General features: G+C 33.9%; 1 non-coding gene across 1 annotated transcript; it reads left to right on the forward strand.

Moving 5' to 3' along the window:
- Positions 1-6,695: 6,695 nt before the first annotated feature.
- On the forward strand, positions 6,696-6,802 carry LOC126067099 (U6 spliceosomal RNA). Its single transcript, XR_007515331.1, has one exon. It is a non-coding gene; the product is annotated as a U6 spliceosomal RNA (small nuclear RNA).
- Positions 6,803-8,851: the final 2,049 nt, after the last annotated feature.

Here is an 8,851-nt window from a genome sequence, read left to right on the forward strand (position 1 = left end):
CTCCATGTTTAAGTTTGCATTTATTCAATAAGTATGGATCAGTGCATATGTCATTCACCAGACCTTCTTTTTGGTGCTGAGAATACAAAAATAAACAAACCAAGCTCTAAGGTTTTTTTAGTTTAAATGTAACTGCAAGGGGAAATTTTTTGGAAAATTTGAGTAAATAAAATAATAATGTAATTTAAGATGGTGATAAATACTATGAAGAAAAAAAATCAGGGTAATGTGAATGACAGTAACTGGTTGGGAACTATAACGCAGACTGAAGAATCAGGGGAAGCTTCTCAGATTTTAGTTGATACTCAAAATGAGAAGAAATGAAGGAGCCAGATGTACAGGCTTTGTTAGCAGTGCTCCAGGAAAGGGAGCAGCCATTGCTGAAGTACTGGGATTGGAAAATTGCCTTATTCCTCAATCACCAGTAAGAAGGCCAATCTGGTGGCAGCATGATGAACTCATGGCAGAATTGCCCTTGTTCCTATAAAAGTGAGTTTAAAGTCACAAGGGAAGTTCTTTTTCAAGATGACAGATAGATGATGGATAGATGATAGATAGATAGATGATAGTTGATAGATGATAGATGATAGATAGATAGATAGATAGATAGATAGATAGATAGATAGATAGATAGATAGATAGATAGATAGATAGACAGATAGATAGATAGATAGATAGATAGATAGATAGATGATACATACATACACACACATACAAATATGATTTTCTTTCTATTAAAATCTGACTCATTTTTCTATTCAAACCTGTTCTGTATTTGTTGCCATTAATAAACTTAATCAATTACGTGATGCCCGTCACTTTAAGCAATTTACCAAACTCTGACTGGTTTTCAGGTTCCTATTTTTTGTATCCCAACCAAAACCCAGTACAGACTTATTATTTTTCTAAGATTATATATGAGTTAATTCCAGATATTGACAACATTCTTTATTTTTTTATTAAAGTTTCTCTTTACACTTCCAATTGAGTTCTACGTCTTCAAACACTAAGTCTTTCTAACAAGCTTATTTTCTTTATTACTTTTATAAGGCAATACCAAACAATTAATATTATTCCATGTCACTTTACTTGGAAGTACAACATTAAATATATTCAGTGATATCATATCAGGTATTTTGTAAATCCAGGAATTTATTCTCTCAATATTTTTCTTTATAGAAAGTAGTCTTTTTTTTTTTTCTTGATTGTACAAGTGAGCTACTACATTGTAAAAAGTAATTCAAGCAATAGGGAGAAGTATCACAGAGAAAGTAAACATCATCCCAAATCACATTAAATGCAGTAACACAGTTCTCAGTATGTGTGTGTGTATGCATGTGTTTATTTACAAAATGAGAAAATGCTATGAACGAGGTACTTTTACTCAACATATATAATGGGCATCTGTTCATATAATTAAATATTGAGTGTTATAATCATTTAACAGTTGCATAATACAAAAACCAAACTAAACTCATTGCCATTGAGACAATTCCAACTCATAGCTACCGTATAGGACAGAGTGGAACTGCCCCATAGGGTTTCCAAGGAATGCCTGGTGGATTCAAACTGCTGACTTTTTGGTAATCAGCCATAGCTTTTTCCACTATGCCACCAAGAGCTGCATAATAGTTCCCTATAAATAATTATAATAATTGATTTTATTTTTTCAAATTTTCTATAATATAAATTAACTATCATTACTGTGATTAAACTCCCTGTGTATATTTTATTACATATATCCTTGTGATAAGTTCCTAGCTGTTGTATGGCCTGGCAAAAAATATTTGTGTTTAGTTATGATACATATTGATCCACAATGACCATTAGAATGCTTGGATTTAATATGCATCCTCAGTAGCAGCACATGAAGTATTTCTGCATTTTCTATTCAAAAGTTGGCTTCTTCAATACCTTAGTTATTCGTACTACTTGCCAATTAAAAAAGAAACTATAGATTAATTTTGTTATGCTTGTTTTTTATTATGAGCATACTTGAATATCTTTTCATGAATTTATCAAACATATTCCTGCTTTCTGATATGTACTCTTTAAATCTTCGACTTTTTTTGATTTTTAAGTATGAATATTTATAATAATTGATTTAACCAGCCCCTACGTATGAATATTTATGATTTATACACCTTTATGTTACGGGCATGGTCTTTTTTTTAATATGTTATGCAAATACTTTTGTTAGTACTTAATGTGTCTTGTAAATTTATCGAGTTTTTATATTATAGATTTCAATGTTTCTGTTTAATTGAAACTAACTTTGTAACATGTTGTTACAGAGTCTTTAAATCTATATGGAATCCAAATGACCACCAACATTTTTCTAATAAAGTCTTTCAGTATTTACATATATATGCGTGTGTGTGTATATATATACATATACACACACACGCATATATATAAATGGACTGGGACTTATTCTGACCAAAAAAAAAAAAAAGGTAAAGAGGAGTAAGAAGACTAAAGGGCACTGTTCTCCAGAAATTATGAGCCCTTACCTTGTTTCAGCATTAAAATTTTGTTGTCTATTTCAAGTTGTTTTAGATCATTCTGTTTGCAAATGGGAGGATGGGGATGACTGTAAAAGTACTTTTACAACCATCATCCATTTTCATAGTCCTTATACACAAGGTGATATTAAAAGTATTTAATAAGTGGTAGGAGCTCTTATGGCTCAGTGGTTAAAAGATTGGCCATTAACCACAAGGTTGGCAGTTCGAATGCACCAGCCACTCCTTGGAAACCCTATGGGGCAGTTCTACTCTGTTCTGTAGGGTCACTATGAGTTGGAATTGACTCGAAGGCAACAGGTTAATAAGCAGCAGCCATTCAAAGCAGGAGCTGGCTGTCAACAGGCAGAGCCCAGGAGGATCACTGCGGGGACAGGTCTGAACACTCTATTGTTCAGCGGTAGGAAGGTCCTCAGGATTTCACAGAAGAAACTTCTTGGTTAGGGCGGTGATAGAACAGGTTGTGATACTCAGCGGGATCATTAAGTATTTCGATATTTTAAAAAGCACTACATAATGTCAGATATACTGAAACATGCCAGTTGAATAACAGATTTATCCCTTCTCAATTTTGTAATTGTATGGAGACCTGAGACTAAAGTACTGTATTTTGTTTAATTTCAAATTTACCTCTCTGACTATCTACAGCAAATGTACAAGTGCTATTCCATTCAAGTATTCCTCTTTTTTGTTACAGATAATGACTACCTGATGTTTATTTTATTACTATTATTTTTTATATTGGTGAAAGTATACACAGCCAAAGAAACAGAACTTCAATAATCTCTACGTGTAGAATTCAGTGACATTGGTATTATTCAAGTTGCGCTACCATTCTCACTACCATATTTCAAATTATTCCACCATGATTATCTTACTCGCTGCCCTCTAAATGTCCCACCTAACCTTTCAAGCTGCTGTCAATTTGATCTTATATTAAAGGTAATAAAGGTAATTCTTTACAAGAGCACAATGCTCAAAAAAGACACACTTTACTAATGAAGAGAAACCATGAGATGCCGTGTTGGCTCACTGGAAAGGTCTATGGTTTGAGCCCACTGGCTACTCCATGGGAAAAAGATGCTGCAGTCTGCTTTTGTAAAGATTTACAGCTTTGGAAACCCTATGGGGCAGTTCTACTCTGCCCTATAGGGTCACTATGAGTCAGAATCAACTTGATGGCAATAGGTTTGATTTGGTTTGGGGTTATTTTTGGCTTCAAAGAAGACTTCAGAGAATAGCTTTTGTTTAAGGTTTAAAATTTAAAGATTACCTCAAAGTAATAGTTCTGGACTTCAATGGCGCCAGAAAGCCTGGATGCCATTGAGAATTTGAAATTCTATTACGCATTAGTCCCCCTGTGATCAGGATTCTTCTGACTAGAAGGAGTCCTGGTGGTGCAGTGATTAAGTGCTTGGCCTCAAACCTACAGGTAGGCAGTTGGAACCCACCAGCCACTCCGTCGGAGAGAGGTGTGGCAGTCTTCTATAAAAATTTGCTGCCTTGGAAACCCTGTGGGGTAGTTCTACTCTGTCCTATAGAGTTTCTATTAGCCAGAGTCAACTCGATGGCAACGGGTTTGGTTTTTTTGAGTTTTTTTTATGTCTAGTTCATTTTTAAAGATAATAATTAGTTGAAGGTTTTAACCTTTTATAAAAATGAAAGAAAAGTTAGTAGCATACTTTTATTATTCCCACAGATAAATTGTTCTTTTTTAAAATACAAAATTAGGCTATAACGATAAGTAAACAAACCACTGAACTCAAAAAGATGAGGGAAAAAATAATTAAAATTCTACCAAGTTAAAAATAAATATATACACATATATACACACACTCACACGTATATTTTATACATATATATGAATGCCCAGCAGCAAACGCATATGCAGAAACATAAACCAAAATAATCCAATTTATTTCAAACAATGTTATTAAACACACAATCTTAACATACTATTTCATGTGACTAAGGGTTTAAGTAATGAATAGTATGACTCATCATTAAATTAATAATTATTACATTTATTTGATAGGTGTCTACTTTGTGGCCATCGACATATAGTTATTGCCTTAGTAACAGGCCCACACATAAGAGAACTATTTTCTTTCAGCTGGATTATTTTGAATTTTTACAGTGAAAAGGAAAAAAAAAAAAGTCATTTCCCAAAGTCAAATTTTGTCTTTTAGTTCTTTAGAGAAAGAAACAAAAATAAAAGTATGTCGTGCTAACATCTAAAATAATAATAAAAGCAAAAAATGTATTTTAAAGTAACTACAGTTGTCTTTGTGTTTCACCATCTAGGATTACATTTTATCTTCAAAATAATCCTTGGAGGCAAGCAGGGAGGTCTTATTATTATCCATTTTCAAATCAAAATATCTCAAAGACAAAACCTAGAAAATGGCAGAAAGAGACCTGAGTTGATGTAGTCTATCCTTTTGCCGTATGCCCCGTTAATCATTTTTATTTTAAGATATGTTTTAATCTAAGTAACAAAGAATGAAAATCAGCTGAATTTTAAATAAAATTTGTTTTTTAGTATCTAATTCTGGCATTTTTCCTGATTTTCTACAGAATCTATAATGAAATCCAGATCAGCTATATATGAATTACAGGACCAAATAAACCTAAATAATCTTTGTAAGTCTTACTTTATTGATGTATTAAAATAAGGATAATTATTATGTCCTCACAATGCCACTAAATGGCCACTAATTGTATAGTTTTACCTTATTAAAATTACACAAAATTTTTAGAATAGGACCTGTAACAAGTTAATTTATATAATTGCAAAAAAGGCAAGTGCAGAAAGACAGCTTTTCAAAGCAAGTCATTTTGTAGGATCTGTTGAACACAGGGTTAAAATGTTCTTACATCTGGCATGTACTTGTAATATTTGTCAGATGTAACACCTGCTCAAATTACTATTACATAGATATTACTTCAGATTCAGGATACGAAATTGCCAGGTCAGTTTTTCAACCTCTAAATCCTAAACTTTGATGGCCACTTTTCCTCAGGAAAAATTGCATAGATTCGTTGAACGTGCTGCAGCCTGTAAATGAGCGAGGGCTCTTCCCTGCACTTTTCCGTCCTTGATTTCATTTCACTCCTATTCTCTGGGATTCTTATAAATAATGCATGCCAATGTTTCCTACAATCAGTCTTTGAGATCAGCTTTTAAAATTACAGGTAGGGTTTATTTTGATTAGGAAAATAAAGGAAGGGATAAATATACTTAGACCTCCAACAAATGTGGTTAATATAAAAGTGGTCTGCTTCTTCTCCCAAAAATAGGTCGATTTATTTCATGAGTCTTGAATGAAATTTATGTTCTAACGGCATATATGGATGTCATATATATTTGTCACATGTACATACAAATAATTAAAATGCAATTATGTACTGCCTATGAATTTGTATTTAATGTATTATTTAAAATAAAATTTGTCTGCATCCATGAGATATTTCTATGATGATCTCAGTCAACTGGCAAGCAACCAACTGAGAATAAAGTAAAATTTGATGCCTATGACCTCTACTCCTTTATGCAAGCCTTGCTAACTGAGCCTGGAAATGAGGTAAGATGTATTCGACAGGCATCCATATAACTACTAGAAATTAGAGCAATAGTTTCCTCTTAGCCACCTCCTCCAAAAATGGAAATTTTGAACAGAAAACAGCTAGGGTGACAGCACAATAAAATGAAGTGTCATTTGGCAGCCATCCACTAGACACTGAGCAAAACCCATTAAGGGAGTAAGTAAATGGATCATTCCTCACTCAGCTGGCCCAGACCAGTAACAACTCCAGCTATTTGGCTGCTTTCTCTCAGGATTCATTTATGCTCCTCTATGATCTGTTTTGCCTTAGGGAGATGGGTATCCCAAAACTCTATTCCCAAAGCTCTCTTGCCAGCTGCCTTCTGGTTGTTCTATGAACGGGAGGCACTAGTGGGAAGTGAGAGCAAGGACTGTCTTGTTGCTTCCGGCTTCTGTTGGCTGGCCTCAAGCAACAGTTGACAGGTAGATGAATAAAAGGCTTTTGTCAAACCTGGAACATGAAATTCTAAAAACACAAAGCAAGATCAAGCGTACTGGAACCCTACAAATTATGAGAAAACAAGAAGCAAAAAATAAATAAATAAATAAATACTAACAGATAGGAGTGCTTGCTTCAGCAGCACATATACTATAACTGGAATGATACAGAGTAGGTTAGCATGGCCCCTGTTCAGGGATGACACGCAAATTCATGAAGCATTCCATATTTCTAACTGCTTATTGAGAAGCTAGTTTGTTATGTAAACCTTCATCTAAAGTACAATTAAAAATAATAATAATGTGTAAGATATAGAGAATATAACCTATGAGCAGCAATTCCATTTACCCAAGAGAAATGACAATAATATTATAATGCTTCATTAAAAACATAAGAACCGCAAAACACCAACAGTTCCTCCAGTACTCCTCCCATGCTCCCGTGACAATAATGGAAAACAACATACCAAAGACAAGAAAAATATAAGAAACATAATTGGAAGGGAAGAAAACAAAGTGCCAATGTTTATAGAGGCTATGATTGGGCACTTAGAATATCCAAAGGATGCAACAAATAAGTTTTAATTAATAAGAGGACAATTATGTAACCTGAAATCAAATGAAGACACCTTATTTCTCCCCAAGGTCCCTGAGTGGCACAAATGGTTTGTACTAGATTACTAACTTAGAGGTTGGTGGTTTGAACCCATCCCCTGGTACCACAAAAGAAAGGCTGGGAGATCTGCCTCTGTGAAGATTACAGCCAAGTAAACCCTAGGGGTCACCATGAGTTGGAATCGACTTAATGGACGTGGCTTTAGTTTTTGTTTAATCCCTCCCCACCAGGAATGATAGGATACGTGGTCTGTCACACCTTTGGCAAAACAAGGAGGAAGATAGGGTTACCACACAGTGGGTAAATAGGAATTAGCTAAAATTTTGTTTATTTTTTTTAAGGCAGCTACTAGCTTTCTAGGTGGCACAAATGGTTTGTGTTCCATTGCTAACCAATACAGGACAGAGAAGAACTGGGGTTTCCAAGGAGCAGCTGGTAGATTCAAACCGCCAACTTTTTTGTTACCAGCCAAACTCTTAATCACTATGCCACCAGGGTTCCTAAAGATGGTTCAAACTCTCCCAGCAGTACTGGGTAAAAGGACTGACAATTTGCTTCTTTAACGATTACAGCCAAAAAAAGATTCTGTGGAGTTCTACATTACAAGACATGGGGTCATTATGAGTAACAAATGACTGATGGAAACTAACAACGACAACAGGACAAATATTGTAACTTAGAGATATGATGAAAAATTATTGCAATATTGTTAGTGTCAATTCTCCCAAAATTAATTTGTAGATTCTTTATAATTCCAATAAAAATCCAGCAGTATTTTCTTAGAAATCAACAAGTTGATTCTGAAACATATGCAGAAAATTAAAGAGCCAACACAATTTTTAAAAAGAAAAACAAAATTGGCAGATTCACATTAGTACCTGACTGAAGTACCTGATTTCAAGACTTATATAAACAAAGTTTGTTTTGCTTTGATAAGACACATTTTAAAAGTCTCATGAAAAATAAATTAATAAATTAGACCTAATCAAAGGTAAAAATCTTGTCTGAAAAAGACACTGTTAATAAATGAAAATAAAAGGCACATATTGGCAGAAAATATTTGTAAATCTCAAAACTTAATAAAAGAACAAACAACTCAATAAATTATAGGCTAAATAATTAAACAGATTCTTTACCAAAGATGATATACACATAAAAATTTGATCAACATGATTAGGCACTAGAAAATGCGAATTAAAACCACAAGAAGACTCCTTTCCACACCTGTTCCAATGGCACAACTAACGAACAAGCATAAACCTGACAATATCAAGTGATGACAAGGCTAAGGAGCAACAATTACTCTCATGTTCAACTGGTAGGAATGTAAAATAGATCAGCCAATTTTAAAGCAGTTTAGCAGTTATCTTTTGGAGTAAAACATACTCTTAGCATTCGATTCAGTATTCCAAGTCCTGGATATTTACACAGGAAAGATGAAAACATACATTCACACAAAATCTTGGATACAAACGTTTATAACAATTTTATTAATAGCTGCGGTGTCAGGAAGAAACAACTTACAGTGTAGTCAGTGAGACAGAGGCATAATACGCTGACTATGCTATCTAATTTTAATCTGGATTTCTAGACTAACAGCTATGTTTTTTGAGAAAAACATGTTTTCCTCGGTGGTCAAAACCAGGATGTGAAACCATATGCCCTGA

The sequence above is a fragment of the Elephas maximus genome, chromosome 24 (assembly GCF_024166365.1).
Source record: "Elephas maximus indicus isolate mEleMax1 chromosome 24, mEleMax1 primary haplotype, whole genome shotgun sequence".
Classification (NCBI taxonomy): Eukaryota; Metazoa; Chordata; class Mammalia; order Proboscidea; family Elephantidae; genus Elephas; species Elephas maximus.